The following is a 26434-nucleotide window of genomic DNA, read 5'->3' on the forward strand; positions in this document are numbered from 1 at the left end:
TGCTATTAGAAGGGTGCCCTTATAACTGAGCCACTTTGTTGTTGCAAATATGTGGGTTTGTGTCACAAGTAGGAACTCACACATGCATATGGTGCAAGCATATGCACACTCGTGATTTATCCCCCTGAGAGCCTGTACAGGCCGCACTCTTTGAGGAGCCAGACGTTTTTCGGCATTTTGCAGGTGCGCTGCAGGGGTGTGAATCAACATCTTGTGGCAAGATGTTTTGCTAATGTTGCTTTCCTTGCTTTACAAAGTTTTTTACAAATTGTTCACACTTGAGAAGTGTTAAATCCAGAATTATGTTTGGAAGAGGTTTCTATATCAAGTGGTTTGAAGCAGAAGGCGTGTGAGTTCATGCTACAAGGTCATGCACAAGGAATTTCTGTTAAGATGCTTTTCTTCCCCCACTACAGAAGCAGACTTTGTTCTTTTAAGTTAAAGATTAGACAAACGCAAACACTTGGAAATTCGCACACCTAAATTGGCAAGTTAACAGCTACAGTCCAGTCAAACACACACACACACACACACAAACACACGAGAAAGCACAGTGGCATTAATCAGGCAGTCAGAGGCAGGCAGGGTAAATCCAATACCCTGACAGAATAACTACCCTGTCACATACTGACAGCTGGTTGCCCAACCTTTCTTTCTGTCTTTTTCTCTCTCTTGTCTCTCCCTATGTCTGTATTAGTTGCTCTCTCTCGAAGCACATTAAGCGCAAAATGGGCAAACGGCCCAACGTAGCCCTCCTGCTCTCGGTGTCATCCGATCATCTCTCAGAGCTCGAGAATTCCAGCATATCGTACATAAAGTGAGAATACGAATGAGCTGCTGTGTGCACCATGTCTGCACCACAGCAAACTCACTTTCGCAGCACAAAGTCAAGCCTTTGGTCATCATCTTTTTTCCATGCCCATTCTTGGAAACTTTTGGCAACTTGAACATCTATCTTCTCTCCCAGTGAACATCACATTCTCTCCCAGTGTCTCTGGGCTAGTGACAGAAACATTGATGGGCATAATGCAGTGGTTTCCTCGCTGGTCTTAATGTTTGAGTTAATGCAACACACGGTGGTTCATCAGGCCGTGTTAGGCTCTCACCAGATGTCTTTCCTTTTACCTCTGACAGGATTTTTGCTGAAGTATTTATGGCTTCCCTTTGTCTCGGAATAAAGACAGACTCTCCTCTTCCAAACGCCTCTCATAGTTGTTAAAGACGACCTGCGGAGCATCTGAAGAGGCAGTTACTGACCACAATAGTTATAGCCCTCATTCAGCGCCTCTGCATTCATGTTCGTCAATAACGGTTGACAGTGCCTGAAGTATCCCTGACAACAGTGACCTCACGGTAGTTCCAAAGAGGAGTGGACATCATTAGTTGTGGCCATGTCCACACACATACACATGCATAGAAGTAAGCGCGTGCTTATGCACTATTGAACGAATGGAAACTTAGATTAAATAACAGCTCCAACCCCCCCCTTTCCTGGTGGCGCACTCTGATGTCAAGTGTTAGGTAACCATTGCATGACCTTTTAACCTAGTACTCCTGGGAGAGGAAAGCGCGCGCGTGTGTGTGTTGGTGTGGTGGGGGGAATTGGTGAGCTAACAGCGCCCTAACAGGACTAAGAGACAAGACTGGTTTTGTGGAGCGTTCAGTTTAATGGCATGTTTGTTGTCTGTTTTGACCTTTTCTCTGTCACCATCTGTTGTTTTAGGCTTGTTTAACAGAATTTTAGGTTGGGCTGGGTCCAAATATCCACAATCTGGGTTAGGGTCTGGTTTTACAATTATAGATCTCCGATCAACACCTCATGTAGAGTAGAACCAAAATAATTAAAGGTATGACAAAAACATTTGTTCATAGCTGCTTGTTAATTGACAGTCCATCAAGCTGCTGTCGATGCACTCTCAATTAGGGTCTCTCTTGGCTGACAGCATTTCATATCAAATCTTATTATCCCTATCTGTTTGGATGTGTCCTAACTGTTCTTGGAACAGGTGCTTTTATTCTGGCGAGCAAAAGGCCTGAGAGGAGTTCTCAAGCCCTACCCTGAAACACAAGAATGCCTTGATAACTCCTGAGATACACTCACTTAACACACTCTGCTAGCCATAACACTGTTGAGTCTGTCCTCGTTCTCACTCCCCCTCCGCCTGTGTGGATGGGTGTGTGGAACTGTAGCTCATTGGTTTGATTGCTGAGGGCTATGTGTTCTCACTGTAAGAGCTCTTATCTGTGCTTGTTAAATTTCACTTAAAACCTTTGGAGTTTTCACTCTGTTTTCCAAAAGATGAGTATCTGTCAGTTTCTTTTGACTACATTGAGTGTGACTGAGTCAGAGAGGTGCAGCATTTCAGTGCACTGCAGCTTCATCCCTCCCTCACAGCCAGTTGACTGTCAGGCCCACAATGCTTTGCCAAAATTTACCAGCACTTGACTGACCTTTTTTTTTATTAAGACTTAGCAGTCTGCAATCCAGAGAGAGACTTTCTAAAATGGCGATAAAAATAAAGGCTTGATTTTTAATCAGCCCTGAAGGGACTTCTGATCTTTGGGACAATTTTGACATAGAGTTAAATTGATCCCAAGGAACGAATCAGAGTTGATGGCCACTGCACAAGGGTTCACTGTCAAAGTGTAGACTTATAAAGGAAGCAGCATGCTACATGTGACAGAAGAGAGTGTTTCATTAGTCAGTACGTGCAGAGTAGAGAACAGAAGCATGTGAATGGAGGTGTCGTCTGTGATTACCCATCTCCCTCTGAGTGTGATTCTGCCTTTTTTCCTGTTGTGACATCCACATGTTTGTCTTTTGCATATGATTAATGCAGCAGAATGTTGTCCTGGTCCATTGCTTTCACAACAACAGCAAAAATCTCCAATACATTCGGACGAAGGTGGGAGCCTGAGTAGAGCATGCAGAAGGCGGGACATGATGTGTAAACACAGCTGCGGAAAGCACAGGGTTTTGGTTTACTGTTCCGCTCCTTATCGCCAAAAGCTCTCAAAACTCATTGTCTCTACAAGCACACATCTTTGTAAATGTCCTCCGTGCGTGGCACCTGTACTTCTTGTATTGTTTTATCACCTACAAACAAACTCTTTCACTTCGGACATGTTCCTGCTGTATTCTCACATGGGACATTTGAGCTCTCACATAAAGACCGTCCAGATCATTTCAGGAAAATGTTCAGCCCTCAGTGCATGAGTCTCTCTGAAAGCAGATGATGTTGCATGTGTCTTTCAGGGCAGGGAAGGCATTTACGAGCAGTGTAATATGTCCCCGCTACCAAGTTATTGAGACATGTAGCTGCCACATTCTTGAAGTTTTCTGCTTCCTGATATGCAAAAGGCATGGCCTAATGTGCACTTAATTTTTTTTTCTAGGCTGATATGTGTTTTTTTTCCTCGAGTTCAAACTGCAAATTTTAAAGCTTGCTTGAACTGGCTATAGGTGGAGTTGTGCTGTGATTGCTACTTAAATTATTAGAAATGATTGATGTTAAATAATTTGTTCCACCCTGGCTCTGATCTCTTTCCTAATGCTTGGTGAGCAGGACAGCGTGCTGCTACATGCAGTTATACCCTCGAAACGCACCCAACCCCCCCCTTTCCCCCATGATGCTTTGCTTCCAGCTGCTTCTGCGTTGGCTCTTAATCCAGAACAAGGAGCAGCATAGCTAAGCTTTTTAACATTTCTTTTCTCATCCGTCCCCCCAATACACACCTCCTGTGCTTTCTCTCACCACTCCCTCTCTCACTATTCTTAATTAGATTTCCACTGTGACAAAAGAACTTGAGCTCAGCTGAGATAAAATGCATCTTCTGCTGAACTTTCACAGAAAGACCACTTGATAGCATTCCAGTTAAAACTACAGCTTTGTAATTTATAAGGAAAGAAAAGTATATTGTTCCGTCTTTCTGAGGCTCAATAACACAGGAGACTTTTACTTGTGATGCGTTGATCTCTGTATGAATTCATTAATTTCACCCGGCAAGAAACTCTCTGCATCCCTTTTTCTTGGCGTTCTTTTGGTTTCAAACCATTACGCTTGTTTTTGAGATCACACAAAGGCAAATTGCTCCCTGTGTGAGTCAAGGGGCCAACCCTTTCCTGGCGCCCTTCTCTTGCAGTTTTCCCATCTTTTGCTGTATGTTCTGACTTGAGAAATGAGACTCCTCACTGGAGAGCAGGCGTGTCAGCGATGCGCAGACACAGATAGTGATGCCTTTTGACCTCTCACGTGGGAGATCAAAGCAAGACATGGGGTTTTTACAAAGATATAACACTTTACTTTTCACCAAGACTTAAGCCGATGGAGAAAGTGGTTGTAGTAAAAGGGTGCTCTACCATGCTCTAACTTAAATCATGGTGTTTGTGTGTGTGTGTGTGTGTGTGTTTGTGTGTGTGTTTACTTTGTAGGGGTCTGTGTGTCTCAGCCGTATCTACAGCAGCTCATATGTTTTCCTGCTGTGTCAGTGTGAGATATGCTGCCATTCCAGGGCTTGGCACCCTCAGTAACTGATATCAAGAGATCCCGTTCATTCCTAAGATATCACACACTCCGGCTTGGTTACAAATTTTGCCCCTCACCTCATTCCCCTCCGTCTCCTCCCTTCTACTACATAAATCTTACAGTTCTGTCCTCTCACCTTCAGTCTCATTGTTTTTCTATTTGTCCTCTCTGTACATTTTCAAAGAAGGAACCTGTTGCCAGTCCTAAATACTTTGTGTGTTGTTCATGTCTCAATGAAAACGTGTGTCTTTACCCATTACCCTGTCTTCATCTTAAGCTAAGATAATTGGTCTGGTTTTGTAAAGACACAAGCTTTATTTCCTCACTGCACTCTCTGCAAGTCGGCCTGTTCCTTTAAGCCAGTTTTTGTTCGGCCAATGCTCAACATACACAATACATGTTAAATCTTTTCTTGCACCTCATACTTTAGCATCGAAGATTCAGTTGAATCATGGGATGTTTCCTGGGTTGGAAGCAGGGAAGGGGAGTTATTATAGAGCACTTGCAGTTGTTTCCATATTTGTGTGCTCAATGAATGGGAAAGGAATCACATTCATGCTTAATCTTGTACATCCACACTGTGCTTTAATATGTGTGTGTGTGTGTGTGTGTGTGTGTGTGTGTGTGTGTGTGTGTGTGTGTGTGTGTGTGTTTGTGTGTGTGTGTGTGTTTGCCTGCAGGCTGTAGTCTAGTTTGAAGTGTAAATACCACAGGACCGGTCACTGTTCCAACTCCACTGATGTCTGAACGCTCAATTACAGGGTAGAGAGACATTTAAGGATCCAAGGATGTCCTCTAATGCCGTCACTGCGAGTGAGAAGCATTATAGCAACACTCGGACTGTGGGTTGGGTGCCCCCAACCACTCCCCCAAGAGAGATGCTTCCCTTTAATTTGTGTGAAATATTATTTAAAAGTGTTGAGGTCAACAGTTTTGAATCACAGGAAAGCATGGTCGTTTTTAACATGCAAATCCATTTTCTGTCAGAAATTCGCCGTACAGTGCAAGTACGGCGAATCATGCAAGTGTGTTTGTGGTGGGGATTTCAAAGAGGGGTTGTTTGTTTGCAAACACCTAGGCGTTGCGCTCGGGCTCAGCAAGGTAAGGGGGGTAAAAGTGGGGGTAGGAGAACAAGGCTCCATGTGGTGTGTGATAATACTTTGGATTTTTGCAATTTCTTTTTAAAACATTTGAGTGTATAATTGTATTTTTTAAGTGTGTGTGGATGTCTGTGCTGTGTTGGGATCCTCATCCAGTTATGCACACAGATGACAAACACACCTTTTCTCCCCCCACTGTCACACGGCCAGGGTTATCTCTCGTTTACATGCTGCAGGACAGTGATTTCACCACTCAAACTCCAACAGGTTTTGGGTGGTGGAGGGGTCGTATTTGATTGTAACCCGACACACCTCCGCCAGCCTCTTGTTCCAATTCATTCCCTCTCACTCGGATGGCGACACAATACTTTTCTTTGTCTCCCGCGCTGTGGAGGCAAGGGAAGCATCGCGGCTCGCAGGCAGCTCACGAGTGTGACATTACATGCGTCATGATGCACGATGACCAGCTGCTGGAATGTTAAGTGGTGGCAGTGGAGGTTGAGTTTGGTGGGCCCTGAGGGTTCAGCTATACAGTATATAACCAGAGTGAACAAAGAGTGTGACAGTAAGGGGGGAAGAGGCAATAGAAGAGAAGGAAGGGGAAGATAGGGAGACACCTGAAGCCTCTTTTTTGTGTTTTGGCCCGTGTTCAGACCGCAGGGATTTTGTGGGATGTAGTTAACGTTGCCCGTAGGAACCTGCATGATTGACTGAAAGGGATGTCTAATGATGCTGTTGCAAAAAAATAACTTATTCCAAAGACATCCCTGTTTATCTGCTTGTGGCTTACGCTCCATTGTTTTGTCCTCCTCAAACAAACTCTGGCTCAGGCGACTGCTCTGGTGCCACATGTGAGTGACATGACATTTACTTGCTGTCAAAGCAGCACTGACAAATTTAGACCTGAACATTAAAATTCCAGTCGTGTGTCTATTACATGCCATGGGGTCAAATTTTATGCGGATGCACTATAAACATGTGTTTGTCAGTTTGAGTTTGATTTCTAAGTTTCTCGGGTTACTTTATAAATGGTTTGGCCTTAAACTCCATCGTTGACGTTTTTACTTGGGGAAACCAGACTTTACCTTGAGGAATCCCGGCTGGTCCCCAGTCAAGACCAAAGACCAGTGGAAGCAAAATAGTCACCACTGGGGCCCCTACGATGATGAACGACCTGCCTGAGGAGCAGCGGCCATTTGTCTCATTGTATTTAGCTTGCTGCTTCTTGAAAAGCACAAATTAGGCACATAACAGTCCTAAAAGCTCCTCATCCAGGATATATAGAGAAAAAAACAGTAGGTATTTTTTAGATTGGATCGTAATGAATATCTCTCAAAATGTTTTAAACTGACTCATCTCCATCAACAACCTATTTTAGTATACTTCTGTTGTGTTATTTTTTCTGCCATGTCCTGTAACTTCATATCTTAGCCATTACTAATAAAGAAACCCTTGCTTGCGATGTGACAGTTCTATTATGTGATGCAATGGGCTGCAATCTTCTCAGCTATTAAGACTTGGCATTGGCTCTGACAATGCAGGTATTAAAATGAAATGTCAGACGGCTTAAATGGATTAAGGTCACTGGCAGGAACAAACCAGTATCTGTTTAACGTTTAAGGAACTTTTGCTTAATCGAGAGCTAAATAAACAGTTTCCCTTTTGCAGAAACATAGTTCAAACACTAATTCCGACATATATGGAACGTTTTTTAATTAAGGACAATCCCACTAACTTTCACATTGTCAATAGCTGAATTGTCTATGTGTTCAGACTAGGTGAACCGCCACCTGTCATGAATCTGTTGCTTCTCGTTCACTTGTGGTTTTGAAGTATTCAGGCCTCTGTGTTTTACAACTTGTTCCAGCACTGCGCTCGCTCTAGCAGCCCCAAGTGTAGCCCACTCTCAGTGAATACTCTCAGTGTATACAAATAAGTTGTAGCCACATGGGGGTTAGATGTTAATGTATTTTTTCTCCAGTTAATCAGAGGCTTAAGAAACACCTAGTTAAAACAAACCAGAATAGCTTTTTGAGTTACAGATAGAGCAACTTTCCCGGTAACTGACACCTTCCCGTAATTGCCCTACTTCAAGAAGTCCTTGATTGGGGCTTGATCGCTGATCATCTCTGAATGCTGATCTTGGACTCCACAGAAAGACTTCATGCCAGATTTAGTTCTCAGAGGTGTCATTCCCCCATCACCAGAAAAGAAGTTGGTGACAGGTGTAATCTTGACAGTTAATAGCTTGTGTGTGGGAACTTGTCGATACTCGCCCGGCTCTCAAATTGTTGTCCCTTTTATGCCGTACTGTCTGTCTAACAGCACTTGACATTCTCAAAATGTTATCTTTTGATTCGTTTGGTTTTGTTTAAACGTTACAGGTGGTGTAGATGGATCTGTGGTTTCTGCTTTTCCCTGTAAGATTTATAACTGAAGTGGTTGGCAGCATGATAAATTACCATACTTTCAAAGCCTTTAATTATATAGATTGTATAGACAGTATTTCTTCCAGGGCATTAAGTACAACCTCGCCTCACCAGGTAAATTTAAGTGAAAAAGTGAAGTTAAACTGGTGACTGGCTGCTGTTTAAGTCACTGTATGGTGGCTGCCTCCTCCATGTAAGCCAACAGACATGAGCCAAAGTAAAGCCACAGTACTTTCAAAATACATTTTTCCCAAAGATTCTTGCTGATGTTTTAGGTCATTCTTATCACGCTGATGTTTGATGTGTGTTAGTTTTGTGTGTTAGTTTTCAGGTAGGTTCGGTTTTGAAAGGAGTGATTGTTATGATTGACAGCTGAGACTGGCAGGATCTCGCTACTGCGGATCCATCTCCTGATCACTACCGCATTGGCTCCATCTTTAAATAAGATCTTTTCTGCATAGTGGGAGAGAGTGGAGATGTTTTACTGGTGCATCCTCACATCTGCCAGTGTGGTTATAGAGTTATATTTGCTGAAAAGATGTCACTTGTCTATGATAAATCAGTGTTGTCAATCATCTTCAGATTCAGAAATTGATCACATGACTTATATTACAAAATGTATGTTTTAAGACTCCATCATTTCCCAAAAAGGGAAAATTGCTTCCTCTTGAGCAGGTCAAGCTAAAAAAATAATTGAATATCTTGCTCACAGGCACTTCAGTGGCCTGGACATTTACTGTCATAGAGGATTTTGAACTCTTAGACTTAGAGGGGACACTGATTTTGGGTTGACCCCTACTCCCTGTCTTTCTCTGGTATGTCAGTCACAGACAACTGCTGTCATCATGGGTGGCCCTTACAACCTCCTGACAGCTTCTGTACTATTCTGACAGCCCCTTCCAGGTTTAAGTTGGAAAATACACGTGAAGACACACTTACATATTTATTTGTGAATGCATCTGCAACAAATGGCCCATTACCTCATATTTTAGGATAAAGAGTGGAGCAGGTTTAGCAGGAAAAGTTTACACCACACCCTGAGTCATACTTGGCTCCTACTGGCGGAGCGGCTTAGGCCTCTATAAGCATTTCAAAGGAAGAGTCTAAGAAGTGCGGATTGAAGCTTTGTCTGTTTTCTCCAGACCCTCGAGGCCTCGTCTTTTAACAGAGAGTGGGAGACACGGATAGATGTAGACAGAGGGAGCTCCAAGGTGTATTGGGTTTGCTTTGCCGTTTGATGGGGTGTCAAGATGCTCCTTTTGAACTGAGACATCCTCCTGTTACATTTTGGATACGGTGACTCGTGCACGCACGTAAAAAACACACATTAACTGTACAGAAGCATGCATTTGCATCTGCTCTTGCACATGAACACACAGGTACTGTCCCCTGCCTCATGTCACACGCGATCCAGGTCGTAAACCGGACGTGGACTTTGCAGTGGCCGACCCCTTCCCCTGGAGTGTCAAGGCCAAGTTTCACACAAAGATCTTCTCCTTCTTTTATACAGCACACACAAAAAAAACCTCACCCTCCTAAAATGTCTTCAGTTACATGTGTATCAAAGTCGAGGCTACTTAATCCTTAAAGAACCGCTTTTACCCAGCAACTTTAAAATGCTGTCTAAGGTTTCCAGGGATTTTTTTCTGGCACTTGTTGTCACATCCATATTAAAAAACTACGAAGCATATTTATATAGATTTGAATTAGTACTTTACTAATTCTGAAAAACTTTCCCTTTATTTTTTAAATTTTACTAATGAGTGGGTGCATTCAGCACTCAAACTACATATAGACATGTTATAATCGTTTACAAGAAGGATATAAGGACATTTTAAGTGTTACCTTCCTTTCCCCTCATCAGCTACTCCCACAAGTAGAATTTACTTCTGTATGGAACACTGATTAAAGTGTTTTTATCAATATGAGTATTAGATTTTCAGGAACACTCCTGACACCTCTGCTATGGAGCAGGACCCACAATGCTCCTCTCTGTTTGTCCCATGTGATGTTGGGAAATAACAGTCGTGCTGCTGTCTCCCTTCAATAGCCGCTTATCAAATTACAGCCTGGGTTAAAATGAGAAGCTGTTTGTCTGTGTTTGCATGAGTTTAGTGTGTTTGTGTGTCTGTGTGTGTGTCTCTGTGTGTGTGTGTTTGTGTGTGTGTGTGTGTGTGTCGTACCGAACTGCAAACTTTCTGATTAGGAGGAGAAACTCGGGGTAAAGATGTGACGGTGTCGCTCAAACTAGCAAACTGAACTTCTGTGACCCAAGCAACTTCCACTTGACGTCACTTCCCTTCTCTTTTGTTCCTGCCGGTCGGTGTCAACACTGATGCACTGCAACAGAGTGGGTACATCGGCTTGTACCAGTGCGTCAGTCTAGGCTGAGAGCCAACTCCTAACCCTCCTGGAGTGCTGTTAGAGACTGATGGCGGGACTCGCTGTCTGACTGCAGATGCTCCTGATAGCACGTTGACTGACTGGCTGCCTCCACTCTGCTCAGGAACCTCGAAGACATTGCCTTGATAGATTTCCACTTTGATTTGGCTCAGTCAGTAATGTAGCCGTCAGACTCAATACACTGTTATAATGCTTGTAGAGGAACTGCTGCTGCCACTCAGAACTGCAATAAGATGTTTTTTAATTGTCAGTTTATCAGAATATGAAAAAGTAACATTTCAACGTTGAAATCCATGTCTCCTAAATAGCAATTAAGCCAATTATGGAGCGCTGGTATCGTCAAGAATCTCCTTCGTTGTATGTCTGCTTTCTGTCAGGTCAAAAGTAACTTACCTGATGAGGCAGTGCAATTTCACAGGTTGTGACCTCTGACTGTGGCCTTTTTCAACTTTGACCCCCAGGAGGTCAGGCAGACAAAGTGGAGGGCTGAGGCTGAAGCAGCTGAGGGCTCAATGGCTTTAAACACAGGTCTTATCTGAGTGAACCTCCACTTACTGTGGGGTCATCTGGACTGCCACTGTCTGTGCATCACAGATAATGTCACAGCCTTTCTTTTAGGGAAACAAGAAGAAAAACACGACCCTTTATCAGACATGGAATAAGTTACATTCCTGGTTTCATCCTGTTATGCTGTACTGAATGTCAAACAGCACTCCACATTTACAAAATGTTAGTGGTGGTGTAGATGGATCTGGGGTTTCTGCCCATCCCTGTTAGATTTGTGCTTGGTGGTTGGCAGCATGATAGTGGTTGGCAGCATGATAGATTATCAGACATGGAATAAGTTACATTCCTGGTTTCATCAAGCTTTAATGGGACCCTTTTCTGTTTTTGTTGTGTTACATACATGTTCCTTCCAGCCTTTTATGGGATTTTTACTTAAAGATGATGTCCAAACTTAATTACAGTTATTTCCTGAGGGGCTGTATGTGGGAATGCAATGTCCGAGGTTTCCTGCCTGTCTTCTACTAAAATGTCTGAGTGAGCCCGTTGGAGAATACGGCAAGAAAATGTTAGACATTTTTCAGTAAGCGAGTAGGCTTGTTGAATGTATTTCTTACATGTGGTGAAACACAACTGAAAAAATCTATCTCTGGGTGGAAAAGAGGTGCCATACACATAGAAGTTGCTGATGGAGATAACAAATTGGAATGACCACGGGATTCAAGAGCTTTTGGTTTTAATTCAATGTGCCTTAAATAAAAACATGTGATTTCCGCAGCACTACAATATGCCCTGTCTCCAGGTATGCTCCACCCAGACGCCACCCCTCACCTGATTATTCCAGACATTTTCCTGTTGTCCGACTCCCTTCATGCGGTCCTTGTCCAAACCCAATTTTCATACATCATTTGGAGCTTATGTCTGACAACAGCTTTAGAGAGTTGCAATGCTCACATGATATTTGGTGCCTGGTGTGAGAAGTAGTACTACTACTGAAAATCAGCTGTAAGTTGAAAGGTCGATATGAAAGAAAGACACGTGTTTTCTGATCCCTCAAATGCGGCATCAGGATTTTTGACTTTTGTGGGCATCTTTTCTCACAGTGAATCATTTTCTTATCTGATTCATCTTTGACTTCAAAGCTAATACAATTGCCTGTTTCACAATGTTTGGCAGTGTACAGGCATAAACCGTTAAAACCTGTTTGCCCATCTGCTTTGATAAATTTAGCTGGATATTAATTTCAATAACGCACTTGAAAATAGTATGAACATGGTGTTCAGATCTGATGAAGATTGAAACTGATTGGAGTTAGTGTGCCGGTGTTCTTCTGTGACATTTTAAATTAAAATCAGTTTTACTGTAAAGCTGCACTGTTTACAAGGGCCTTAAGACAGGGAAACAAACAAGGAAATAAATAGGAGTGGATGCTTTTACATTGGCAGATGATTTCCTCTCTTCCATTAGGCATCAGTGTTTGTCTGATTGATTATGAGCTGTTTGCACAGTGAGTCCTATCTTCCACTCTAACGGCTGGTATTCGCCCATGCAAACGGCACTACTATTGATTTACCTTGCGGCCATAAATTATAATTTAGTTGTGCAACGTTTCCTCATAAAATATTTAATAGCACATTCTCACTTAATAGCCAGATGCAGTTGTTTTCATTCTAATTTCATGGGAAGTATTCGGCGCGCTCATGGTTTACACATTTAAAAATCAAACCTCATGAAATCTGTTAATGGTTGGTCCAAAATAATGATTTACACATCAGAATAATGGTTTACAGACTTAGTGAGTGAGAAGTGGATGTTTTCCTCTAAGTTAACTATGCAGCAGAGAGTGGCGGTGAAGCCAGAAGCAGGTAGACCGTTCGCATTTCAGGCGTACGCGACCCGGCCCATGGATTCAGACAAACAAATTTTCACGGTGCTGACATTCAAGCGTCAGGCTTTCATTTGCATTTTTTATCTTCCTGTATATGGGAACTTTTTTCTGTTGGGGGATACATTACCTCTGCTCTGTTTTAACATGTTAAAAGTCTGGATTTGTTTGTGCCTTTAAAAGCTGATTGCCTTCCAAAGAGCCAGTGAGCAGCTTTGTGTTTTAGGTGTGAAGTGCTGATCTCAGCGTGTCAAGAGTCACACAGGTTATAATGGGCTCACAGGACAATACATTTCAACAGAGACTTAAGAGTTTCAGTGGAAACCCATTATTATTTGGACCACTGTTAGGTTGAGTACATTTAAAGGCTCTGGAAGGTTGTCGCAATCCAATTGTTTTCAGTTTGCTTTTAGCCACAATTCCACATGTTTCTTTTTGTGGGACAACATATTATCACGTTGTGTTTTTAATGTGAACCCTAATTTAAACATATGTTTATCAATGAAATGATCTAAATAAGCCCTAAATAAAGGCTGGAAATGGCAGAGTGACCTCTGAGTGCTTCATCTTTGCACTGGGCCGCTTCCTGAGGTATTCATTGTGTGGTGGTCGCGGCAGCTTTGAGGAATTGGTCATACATCTGAGCCGTGAAACCCTGGGGCCCGAGAGAGGCCCCTTCATGTCCCACCAATGTGTGTGATGTGCGGAATGAGTCGGTTCAGCTCCAGACTCCAGTGCTTATGCTCCCCTTACTGAGGGTACAGGGCTGACAGCTGGCTCCTCATGCCTGGCATGCTCCTGCATACTGGTGCCATCGAAAACATTCATCACTACGTATACACACAAACCTTTACTTGTATATAACATTCCACTGGCGATGGAGAATAGCTGGCTACTGCTCTTATTAGTTTGGATAACAAGCTTGGTTGAAGCAAATAGAAAATTACTTTTACTTTCCTGTGCATATAAACAAAGTCATGAAATATATATACACAGAGAAGAACTCAAATTAATATGTCATATAAACTGTCTTTCATTTAAACTTTTGATACCACATTTCTCATTTTACAAGCGAAATAGCAAAAAGAAACAGTGCTTCCAAATTCTTTACAGTGATTTCCTGTATTTTTCCAAATATTGTGATGGACATGATTTGTATCTGTCTTTTTTGAAGAATCAAGAAATAAGGGGATTTTTCAGTAATAATAGTTAGTTGGTCTTCTTTACTTCGGGGAAACAGCTAATCTGGGTCAGTCCAAAGGTAACAAGAGTCACGGTTTATATATTTTTTCCTCTTCAGCAAGTTTGGAAGAGAAACCGTATAATTTGGTCCAGTTTAATGCTAAGCAAAGTGATTGGTTTACAGGCTGTATATTCTTATTAATTGGACAGATGCTTTAGGAAAGTGGTACAAAATAAAAAAGTATATTTCCCCAAATGTCATGTTTTTCTTTTAAACAGACTGATTCATACATTCCTGTCACCTGCACGTCAGCGTGTTGTTGGACAAAGTAGGCGACGTACTGTTAAGGCTTTTAAAGAACATGGGAAATGTGATTGGCTGTTCATAACAGAACACGTTTTTGCTTGCTAAGTATCCAACCAATGGAACCAGAGTTCCTCGAGTCCTCAGCTCTATAGGAAATGAATAGATTTCCCCTACTTCTATTTGTGTTGCTTGAAGGGTGAGCACACTTATTTACTCTTTAAGGTGTGTTTCAAGGTTGACAAAGACTACTTTAACACACACACACACACACACACACACACACACACACACACACACACATCTGTGTGTTTATGGTGGGACTCTCCCCTACACACTGTGCATATGGGACACACAATTGTGAGTCAGTGTTGTAAGACAGTATCCACATGAAATTACAGAGGAGAGCTGTGGTTAGTTGTTGTGGTTTTGCTTCGGGGGTATATTGGTTCACTGTGGGGATTATCACCCCACACACACATTCACATGTATGAACACAACACACAACCACCCTTGTGTTCACATCCATACCTGCTCTCTGTCGTCACTCATTTATTCAGTGGGGTCCAGAGGGCTGCAGGGCTGATTAAGTGGAAATGGTCTATTATTACTAAAGCGATGACAGTATTTGTAGGACGGCATCAAACGTAGGCATACCTCTGGCAGTGTGTAAGCGGAACTGTCCTTTATTGCAGTTCGCACACTTTTATTCTTTTTCTGCATATTCAGTGGGTTTTTTAATAGTGTGCATCCTACACATTCTTATTTTAAGACTGTTTTCTCTTCAGCAAATTCGACTTTCTCAGAGACAACTATTTGTAACACGTTTGAGAAACATATATTATTTAGAAGACTTGTGTACTCACATTTCAATTTCCATACAAATTAAATATGTACCATGTTTTTAAAAGTAAATCTATGCATAGTTATAGTGTTTATTTTTAGCTGTGCCAGCAGCATGGCTCTGTGAATGTTGGGTTGTCCATTAGTTCCTAAGGCGTTTCAACGCATTAATGAAAAGCTATTGGATTAATTGAAAGTTCATACAGACATTCATTGTCTCCAGGGGATGATCCCCCAAAGTTTCATCTAGTGCCACTACCAGCTAAAAACTAATTTTTGTCCCACACTTATTATTCTAACATGATCAGCTGAGATTCTAACCATGGTAATTGGTATAAGTATAGACATCCGGCGCAGACACTTTTCTACGACCATTAAAGGGCAGTTATCGTTCCCTCTGGTTATCAAGTCTTGTGATGACCTCCCACCAGGATCACACTGGATAACTTGGCACAGATGCAGGATCAATAGAGTGCTCAAACTCGTTTTTTTGCTGTACTTGCTGTTATGTTTTGGATGTCTCCCACAGATTTATTTTCCTACTTAATAGTCTCCACATTCCAGCCTGCACCACAGGAATGACTTAACCCTTAAGCTAACCCAAGAAACATCCTTGTAATTTGATCGAGATTTTCCCATAAATGTGTGTGCAATCATGCTAGTGCAACTTCGTGGAGCATGTGTTCAACTTTTGCCAATAGATCTCACAGTACACCCTCAAAACAGATGCATAACATTAGCAAATTACCAATTTAGAGACATAACAGAGGAACCTAATAAAACCTTTAGCATACATATCCAGTGGACTTGTTATTCCTGAGTCTTATTCTAGTGACCTTGTTCCTTTTCCTTTTCCTTCATGTCGTAACATATCTCCCAACTTCAGTAGCCTTCCATTTTTTTTTTGCAGAAATATTCCCGTTTTGTGATTGATTGAGGGTTAGACAGTAATTTATGGAACTATTAAAATGTGTCTCTCTCGGGGGCGTGTACCTGCAGGTTGAGCCGAAAACATACTTCATAGTTTCCCCACTCTAATAAATCCCCCTTCATGAGCAGAGAGGGGGACGTAGTAATTTGAGGTGACAAGAAAAACACATCTGAAGACCAGACAAATATCTGTATGTTGGGTAGAGTCATACCTCCTTATTTGAGTATTAATATCTATAGCATGACTGCGAAACAGGGAGTAGAAAAGTAAAAGTGGTTTTAGCTTGAACATGGCGATACTGCCCCCATTAGAATAAGCTGTTAGTAATGCTATATGACATGCTGACAGTAATAACTACCTTGATTTAAGTTAGGAATGTTGTCAATTTGTCAGGAAGGGTGAGAATCAGTGAGACCACACATGCTAAAACTATGTGGGTATGTAGCACATGTCCACCAGTCAGTAATACTACTTTGCCGATATTGTCTTTAAGTCAATTAAAGATGACATCATGAATTAATCCAACAATAATATTGTATTTTCAGACCACAATCAGAAAAAGTGCAAAAAACAGCTGCAAAGCTGGAACATCTGTATATTGGAGGTAGTTTATTGGTTTTAATCAGGTCTGAATCGGAATAACTAACAAGAATTAATAAAAGTTATTTCCGAATGTATCAATAATTGGTAATAGGAGCAAACAGTGTTAAACCAGATAATTAATTATATAAAAGTATGAAGTGTCTGAACACTTTTAGTAAAGTGCATTTCCAAACAGAACCTGAACTACACAGCGATTCACCAGAAAGCACCTAGTAGGTTGACAGAAGCTGATCCGTTTCGCTGCCTCCCTTTTTTTCTTCCTTGAAGCTGACTCATTACCACGCACCATTCTTGTCAGCCATGTCAGCGAGCACAATACAGTGACATTTAGCTGACCCTCAGGAGGAGAGGAGAGGGGTAAACAGAGGATGAAGGAAGAGACAGATACAGAGCGAGAGGATGGAGGGTCTGGCTGCGATAAGCCATGAGAAGAAGGGAGTAAAGTGAGAAATAAGTAGGAGGGAAGACAGGAAGGAAGGGGAGAGGATAGTGGGAAGAGGTGGGGGGTCAGCTCCCTGTTTTACCCTCACATTCCCTCTCTTTCTGACTTCAAAGAAACTCCTGGTGAGAAGGAATTATTCCCCTCCGCTCAACCGTACTGCTTTGTTACACCACTGTTTTCTACCCTTTCTTCCTCCTCCTCTACAACCCCCACCAAAGCCATCTACTTCTTTGCTTTTAGTCTTGTAAATGGGATGTTACCCACTTTATTTAAAACCTTCTAGTGGTGCTAAGTGTCTTTGCTGTTACTTTATTTTATTTTTGCAGTAGCTATCTCTCTGAAGCAACTAACATCTGGATTTTTTCTTCAGCTATCACCATTCATTCCTGTAACTTGTGTCGAGGTCAAGCTTACCCATGTTTAAAGAAAGCTGCATATTTGCACTAGTTTTGTTGTAAAAATAGGATGGATTTTTCTTCCTTCAAAGGAACACAAACCTTAGGGAATTACTAAGATCCCTGGAGATTAACGAGATGAAAGCCCCAACCATTAAAAACCCAGTTAAGGGCCCATAAAACCCAGACACACGGAAAAAAAACACAAGGAGCACAAACGGCCTTTGTGAAATGCACCTGAGCTGCCCCTTTTCAATCTTTCGGCGACCTTTTAAATCAGAGAAAAGGAGAGAGAGTAAAATGTTTCAGTTGTGGCCTGAATCACTGACGGCAAAGGGCCAGAGGAGGATAGAAACATCAAGAGGTCATCTGGCAGCCAGCAGCTCCTGGTGGGCTTTGAGCCTGGTTGAGTGTGAGACGTCTGTGCGAGCGCTCAGACATCTGTGTCTGTATCAGCATTGTTTCAAGCTACAGGCTGGATTGCTTGGTGACTAACTGATGGACTGAATGCATGAATGAATCAATGAATTTGACTGCTTGACTGGCTGCCGGGCCGACTCGTTTAATTACCTCATGAATGACTCATTGATTGAGCAAATGTTTGGCTGGTCGACCAACTGGCCCACTGTGCATGAACAGCTGATACACTACATATGTTACAACTAGAGGTGGGACCAATTAATGTATACTCAGCCTCCCGAGAATCTTCAAAAAAACGGTAAATCCATTCACATATAGGATTAAGAAGTTAAATTAGTATTAAAGGTCAGATAATCTACAGGTGTACACATTCAATTTGAATCATGAATGGAACTGGGGACTACAACACAACAATTAGAACTGATATTGGTGATTTGTTTCACCAGATTGTTCCATTTCTGAAATTTCTTCCCATCGACATCAGAGATAATTGTATCCGAGGAAAAGGTAATGTCAGATTTGATATAAAAATATGAGTCCCATGCAGATTTGTTATGACAGCATTGTTGGTGATTATGTAGTAAGGGTTTTTATGAGGTCCATTTTAATTCTCTCATTTAGCTGTGCACCTCTGCCTCTGCTGCAACTTTTGATATCATTGATAAGTTGGCCAATACTATAACCAATGCCCAGTTCAAGCTACATGATTTTAGCCGGAATTTCTGAGAAATTTGATTCGTCAATTGCTATGTTTGAAATATCCAAAGATACAATTCGAGAGCAGATCAGTCACAGGTTTTTCCTGGAGAAAGATCATGTATCGTGCCACCAACTGCAACATTTCCAACTGTCAACTCTCAGAGTTTGTGTATTTAAAGTTGATTTGAGAGCACCACAATGCCCCCGGACGTTGTACTACAGACATTATCGTTGCCTCATGTCTGTCCCTGGGCCTACCCCTCCCTCACAGTTTTTAAAACCCCGGGAATATAGTCTCGGTTTCTGCCCACAGCAACACTGGAGGTAACTTAAGCAAGTAAATATGCTGAATATCAATTTTTGAGACTCAACACAGCATCAAACCAGGATTTTATTCAATGAAAGTGTGGTGATCGACACCTCTCTGCTCCGTTGAGGACACATCATTTTTTCAAGAAACATCTCCAGAAGACACTTTACAAACCCCAGTGTGTATATAACTCGCTCAGCATTTGTCGCTCTGTCTTCTGATAATTGTCGGTTTCCGCTCTTCCTCTGACAGCCCCACGGATCCGGCTAATACATTAACAATTTATAGTGTTTCTCTAGACTTCCCGAAGTTGACAGCAGGTCTGAAAGCGAGCCTCCAGGCATGGAATTCTCGACAGGAGAACAAAGGCAGAGGTGGCTGGGGAGTTTTACCGTGTCTAATTAGGAACGAAAACTAACAATTATAGCAACCTGCTTCTGCAAAAGTCACTATTCTGTGGAGTTTGATCAGCTTTTTCCTGCCTTGGTTGGAGCTGACAGAGGACCTAAAGTGAGGCATGGTGGGTATTCTCTTCTTTTAGCTCACCATGTAACCGGCACACTTGCCACTTGCTGAGGGGCACTTGAACAAAACACGGGAGGATGTCGTGTAGCATCTCAATTTAACATGTCTGCCCCACACTTTTTAAAAGATCAAAAACATATTAGCAATACATTGTCAGTTGTTCCCACTCAGTTATAGTGATTTGATGTAGTATTCTGAATGTATCAGGCAGTTTGAGTGAAATAAGGGGAGAGAAAATAAGAAATACTTAATTGTAAATTGAGACTTGACTTGTATTTCTGTGTACTCTTCATGGTTAAAATTGCATGAAAATAGAATTAGAATCATCATGTTGTTAATTTCTACAGTATCATTAAGTCTTCAGTGGATTTAATAGATTTGTTGTCATCCATGTCATTGTCGTATGTAAAACAAGAGTTTTTGTGCCAAAATGTAAATCAAATATATTGTTTTCAGCCTAGGAAGGACAATTACTGTTCTGGGTGGGATCATTCTTACCCAACTGTCCCTTGACTTTGTCTGTGGAAAGGGGGCGGAGTTTGGCAGAGTGCCCCTTCAATGCCAGCGGGGGGAGGAGGCAGGAAGGGGGGTATTCAGGGGGCATTCAGCAGGTGTCGGTGGGCTGTTCAGGGGGTGTTGTTAGGGTCAGTGTCTCCCAAGCTTTGTCCCAGCGCAGACGACGAAAACAACTCCATGTTCGCACGTATCCACATCCACACACATGAGTGTTCTCCCATGCACGAACTGATGCAAACACACACACACACACACACACGCAAACACACACACACACACACACACACACACACACACGCACACACACACACACATACACACACACGCCTTGAAGACTTGCCTGACTCTATTTAAATTGACACAAGTCTCATGGTTTCCCAGGGTGACACCCCCCCTCCTTTCCCTAATAACACACACACCAACCTGCCCCTCTCCCCCCTGCTTTGTTGAAAAGAGCCAATCGTGCGTTGGCCGGTAACTAGGCACCCTATTTATCTGTTACCAGCGCCAACAATAACTGTAACCCGACACCTCCTCCGAAAGAAAGAGACGGAAGAAAGTAGAGAGAGTTGGAATGAGATGGAGAACGAAAAGGAACGAAAACAGAAAGTCAGGAATTTTCACTCAAAATTTGTTCGAATTCAGTTGATGGTTATATTTAAACGATTTCTTTCATCATTCGCCTCATTCGTTTTATTTAGCTATGTCCACCTTTTGTTTTTGCCAGCTAAATTTTTATCTTTTAACAACACCAATAACGTTTCAGTAATAAAAGTAAAATCAAGAAATATGTGGCATAAAGCCAGGATGAGCAGGAGCTAACGACAGAAGAGAGGATCCAGTGTCACTGTAATGGATACTCGGGTCCTATTAGGCCATTCATGGCTGGGTAGCTCTTAAGAGAGCGGTGCAGGCCGACCTGTGAGGAGGCTTTTGATCAGTGTGCCCTCCCACCGCTCCAGCTATTTGTACAATGTTAGCTTATCAAGTGGGATCAATACGATGGTGGTTGGAAAGGAGGAGCACTGTGTGCATATGTGCATGTGTTTGTGTGTGTGCAGAACAGCAGAGCATGAGCTGAAGGCTGAAGGCTGAATCACCACAAGATAGTGTGTACATGTGTTTGTGTGTATTCCGGAGTTAAAGTTGATTGATTCCATCCTAAGAACTTGAGAATGGCCCGTTTGACTCTTCACCTTTCTGTGATCTGAAAACCATAATGATACAACAGCTAGTCTGTTAATGCATATGTAAGACAGGTGTAGTCTCTTTATTTTGTATTTAGAAAAAATAAAGCTTATTAATTCCTTGAAAGTTCTGATAATCAGCAGAGGAACTCAGTGGAAGAATGTGGTATAAGTTAGGAAAGAGGGGGTGGATCCCGGAATTTTGCTAATTACAGATATGCTGTCATAAAATCCAGCACCTTGTTTGCTTTGTTTTTACACCACAAATGAGCTGTACCAGATTCAACTGAAGTCGAGATTGGTTCACAGCTTTTATATCAACAAACCAATGTATGAATCAAAATCATTTGGTCTGAACTATGAAAACAAATAGGTCAGGCATGAAATCACTCATAGTTTTCTTCTTCTTCTTCTTCTTCTTCTTCTTCTTCTTCTTCTTCTTTTCATCATGCCGCTCTGACAGGTCATAATGATGCTCACTCTAGTTTTTACATGATGTCAGAGGCTAATGGCCAGCTGGAGGTGGTTTACATTACATGTCTGGACTTGTGCTGGAGTAGAAATGTGGTCTTTGCTTCAACTGATCTCTGTACAACTCAATCTCTCATCTAATGTATTTGTCTCCAAGTTTCTGTTAAACAACTCCCTCACTCGTTCCACTTATCTTTTCCATCCTTTCTTCCATTTCCCCCGTCTTCCACTCCAATTTGAGAGAAACAATGAACGACATTCACCTATAAAAAAAGCAATTGTTGAATTATAAATTGGACTAAAAACAAATCGTGATATCAGTTGAAGGTCTTCTGTGATGACCCTTCTACCAACAGATCTTTGAATGATAAAATATAAGTGACGGTTAAATTACATTTAGCAATAGGGGTCTTCAATTAAACTGTCTCTCAATTGTCAAACAAGACAGAGGAGCTGTTCCTGGATATTTTTTTTGTCTCGTTAATTAAACCTTCAGACGGTGTTAAAATGTTGCACTTATTTTAGCCTAAAGTGTTTTTTTCCACCATTCCGTCATCAGCTAGGCACCTGGAAGCCGTGACCTTTGAACCTTTAATAAGAGGAAGTGTAGGGCTTTAACTTGATTAGTCGGCTCAGGAGGGAGGACGACAGATATTAGAAGAGAGAGAGAGAGAGAGCGAGGGCTGACACAGCTAAAAGTCAGAGATCCCAAAGTGCTGGAGTGGAACAGCTTAGTGGATTTAACAGTGTTTTAAAATCAATTATGAAACCATGCAAGTGATGCTTTGCACTGCAATGTTAGAATTGGGTGTGTGCATCGCATGGCACTCACCTAATTTAATTCAACAAAGAATTTATTTCTCAGTGGTTTATTCTGGTTTTTTGGCTTAATGCAGTTCCTCACTCCCAGTCTTCCATTCCTACTCATCTCAGTCCCGAGGGTGTTGTCTCCAACTTGTTAAACACCAGAATGTGATGTACACCGCCAGCTGCTGATAGTATCATCGGTAACCGTGTCACAACAACAAGCCCTGATGCCCTTTTTTCTCCCTCTCTGCTTTCAATCTCATGTCCACATCGATCAAGCTCTCTCCAAGATCTTGGTGATTAATTACCTTCATTGGCAGTCTTCAGGTGGGCGATGAGCTAACAAGTGCGCTAATGCCAGTCAGCCCTCAGGCACCAAAACAAGCCCGGCGTTCATTTGGGCTCGTTCAGCATTGTCTGGCTTCCTCATCCGGGCTTCGTTCGCATTGTCTAGGCAGCAACAGTGCCTCTATTCTCCTCACCCCTCTCTCCCAGGGATCCTAAATGGGACATAGATATTCAAGCCGGGTCAGTTTTTGGCCCCGGTGCTCGATGCCCCTGAGTGCTCTGCTCAAGCACAGTCACTAAGGGCACTTGTGGACGGCTTGTGAGAGTCCATTCTGCCTCAAGGTAAAGGTGGAGGAGAAGTTGATGTGGCGGGCGTAAGCTTCCGAACCCCCTCGTGTGCCAAGAGCGAGAGGTTTCAAAGTGTGACATCCCAGTGTGTGGATGGTTTCTCTCAAGTGTAAACAGTACAACATTTCAGATGCAAATGAGACTTGACTACCGTGCTGGAAATAAACTTGTTTTAATCAAAATAGCTGTTTATAATAGAATCTGGTGCATGATGAGTTTTTCTGTCCAGGCTCAGTTTAAGTATAGAAACCCTAGAACAAGAACAACATCATCACACTTGTACTTTAATGGGCTTTACTGAGATTGTGCTGCAATGTGCTGGACGTGGTATTAAGAACAGCAGAAGAGTGAACAGCAGAACAAAACCAATGCAACACTCCCATTCTAATAAAAGAGGAACGTATGTTATTTAATGTACTGCTTTTGTGTGTCTTAACATGGCAAATGGCATAATCCAATTTATATTCACTAGTGCTATGGGATAGTCCTATATAGTCAAGTCCTCAAATGTGCTTGATTTGGTATAGTTTCCAGTCCAGTGCAAAAAGGGTTCATGGTCATGGGTCTCTTACTTCTGCTCTGCACACTGTCGTCCCACCTGTTCGTTCAAAGGGCTGTTTGATTGCTTCAATCGCTGATCCTGGTCTAGTCAGCGCGTCTGTGTGTAATCCCACCTGTTCTCCAGCTGTAGTCGGGATCTTATCCTTCTGACAAGCATGCACCCACCAACCTGAACACCCTCACCCACAGTCCTCCCCTCATGTCCACCACTCACTGCTGGGGTGAATGGAGTCGTCTCTGTGTGCCTGCCTAGTGTGGTCACTGCAGTGAGAGGAGGGTGAAGAGTGGAAGTGAAGAAGAGGTGGAGGGGTGGATATTAGACCGCAGCAGCTGTTTCTTTATGTGAATGTGTGTATCTTTGCGTGTGAGATAATATATGGTAACACATGCACACACAATTGGCAACTCTGCCACCATAGTACACTACAGGACATGAGTGAAATACACTATTTCTTATACACACGCGTCCTTCCAGTTCTTTATTGTTATTTCTACTCCCTCTTACTCATGATGCATATTAAACATTGTACAGTGTAGAATCTGCATCGTCTGCCATCCTCTAAGTCCTTAGATTCCCTCCATTTCCAGATTTCAACCTGGTGTCCGACAGCCAAGTGGTCTTCACGTCCGTCAAACTTTATCTGCACGTGTCTGTGTAAGTGTTCAAATCTCAGCCCCCATCTCTCCTCAGCCCTTTGAACAGACAGACACACTGGCATGCATACCTGTGAGAAATATGGCCGACAGCTTGTGGAAGGAGATGAGAGGGTTTTTGAGTGCTTCCAGATCGAGAGCACACACACACACGCAGATACACACACACACATACACACACATACACACACACATAGGAAGGAGCAGATGAGCGACAGCAGATAGAAAGCACTCTGGTGCTGAGTGAAAGCCGACAGTTGCTGTGGAGCAGAGTCGTGACTCGGTCAGTTTTCGTGTGAAGCTGCGATTACAGTGATAGCGAAGCTGTCCTTGGCCGTGACCGCACTTGTGCAACAGCATTGACTTTTGGCTTTGTTCCTCCAGAAGAAATCATATCGTCATTGCTGGAATTACTCCCCCTTCGATGTGAAAAACATGATTCTAAGTAGTCATGATATAAAACACAGCAGGGGTCATGGTCTTCTGTATTTCTTTCTTTGCGTATATAAAACTCTCTCTGTGGTCTGTTTCTGTTAACCTACTGCCTCTGGCATTCCTGTAGTTAATTATCTACTCCTGGTTAGCCGGTGTTTGCATTTGAATTACCACTGTGTCATTGTTATACCTGAAGAGTTAAAACACACTCTTTATGATAGGAAACATTATAATTCTGAGCTGTACTGATATCATGCCCAAGAAAGAATAGTGAGCGTTTCTTTTTTTAAAAGAGATTTCGACTTCACATTTAGTCCCAGATTATCTCTTTCTTTCTTTTTTATATCCAGCAGGGGTGACCAGGCTCAGGGGGAAGAGAGGGTTGTCCACTAACCAATTTGGTGGTACGATCCCAGGCTCCTCTGGTCTGCATTTTGAAGTGTCCTTGGGCAAGATACTGAACCCCATATTTCTCCTCACAGCTGTGCCAACACTGTATGATAGAAGAAGCGCAGTCCATATACCAAAGTTTGGCAGGTCCCGCAATAGGCAGATGCTCTATATCACTATTCAAACACATTTTACTAGTGATATTTTCCAGGTAAATGGAATGACCTTGTCCGAGTCGGGGGTTTTAAAATGTACCCCTAGTTTTGTTCCGTCCAGTCTCTCTCGTTTCGCTCATTTCCTGCTCTTGCTTATCTTCTTTTTCCTGTTCGTCTTTCTGGCTCTGTAGAGCTGGCTATGGCATCTTTTGATTGATGGTGCTTCGATTGCATTCGCCTCAATGTGATTTTTGCCTGGTGATTTCCCTCCTCTCCCAGTGCACAGGAGGTCAGTCAGTGTGTCTGCAGGCGGCTGATACAGGGTCTGATGTCCGCGCTGGTTACCATGAGATAAAAGAAGAGAAAAGGAGATGAGACTTGGCATGATATTAGATTCAGTTTAAAACTATACCACAAGCATGGGAGGGACAACACTGTCATGTGTGGGAAATTTTAATTGGAGAGAAGAAAACACGGGAAGAGTAGAGATGTTGCCAGATTACATTGTTCATTGTGTGTGTGAGAGAGTGTGTGATCACTTCCAAAGCCTTGTGTGTTTCTCTCTTCCTGATAGGCCAGAGGTGTTCAGGTGGGTCCAATAAGGAGGAGCTTAAGTTTAAATCTCTAACCAGCGATTGGCTGGAGGCCACTCATCTTACTACCTTTGTAATGGTTCAAATATTTGAAACCTTCTTTTTTATAGGAGAACCAGAGAGACAGTGGGAGAAAGGGGAAAAGAAAGGGAGGATGAGCGGGAGAGAGTTCTGCTATGAGGGATTTTGACGAGAGTTTTGAATTGGCTGCTGTGCTGTAAAAATGTAACTGTGCTGTAAAAAGTGTTGCAGGGCGAGAAAAAATGTCAGATATTCTTTTTTTAACAATGCCCTGTCATAAAGGCTTCCTGCTTTCATAATGTCAGGCCTCCCCTTAAGCTTGTAACATGTAAAGCTCTCAATTACTAATCTCTTTAGTTGTGACAAATGTCAGCAGGATGGACGAAAGGACGTCCGTTATTGGAGGGTATTTACACTAGGAAAACTTTTTGTAGATCATTTTACGGCACAAAAGAAAAGTAGAATGAAAATCCAGGAAGAGTTAATAAAAATAACTGATATGGAACC

At 42.3% G+C, this 26434-nt stretch overlaps 1 protein-coding gene across 1 annotated transcript in view; it reads left to right on the forward strand.

The window, feature by feature from the left end:
• celsr1a (cadherin EGF LAG seven-pass G-type receptor 1a) overlaps positions 1-26434 on the forward strand; it is an 82964-nt gene that overhangs the window by 3964 nt on the left and 52566 nt on the right. The window lies entirely within an intron of this gene.

This window comes from Platichthys flesus, chromosome 23, assembly GCF_949316205.1.
Source record: "Platichthys flesus chromosome 23, fPlaFle2.1, whole genome shotgun sequence".
Classification (NCBI taxonomy): domain Eukaryota; kingdom Metazoa; phylum Chordata; class Actinopteri; order Pleuronectiformes; family Pleuronectidae; genus Platichthys; species Platichthys flesus.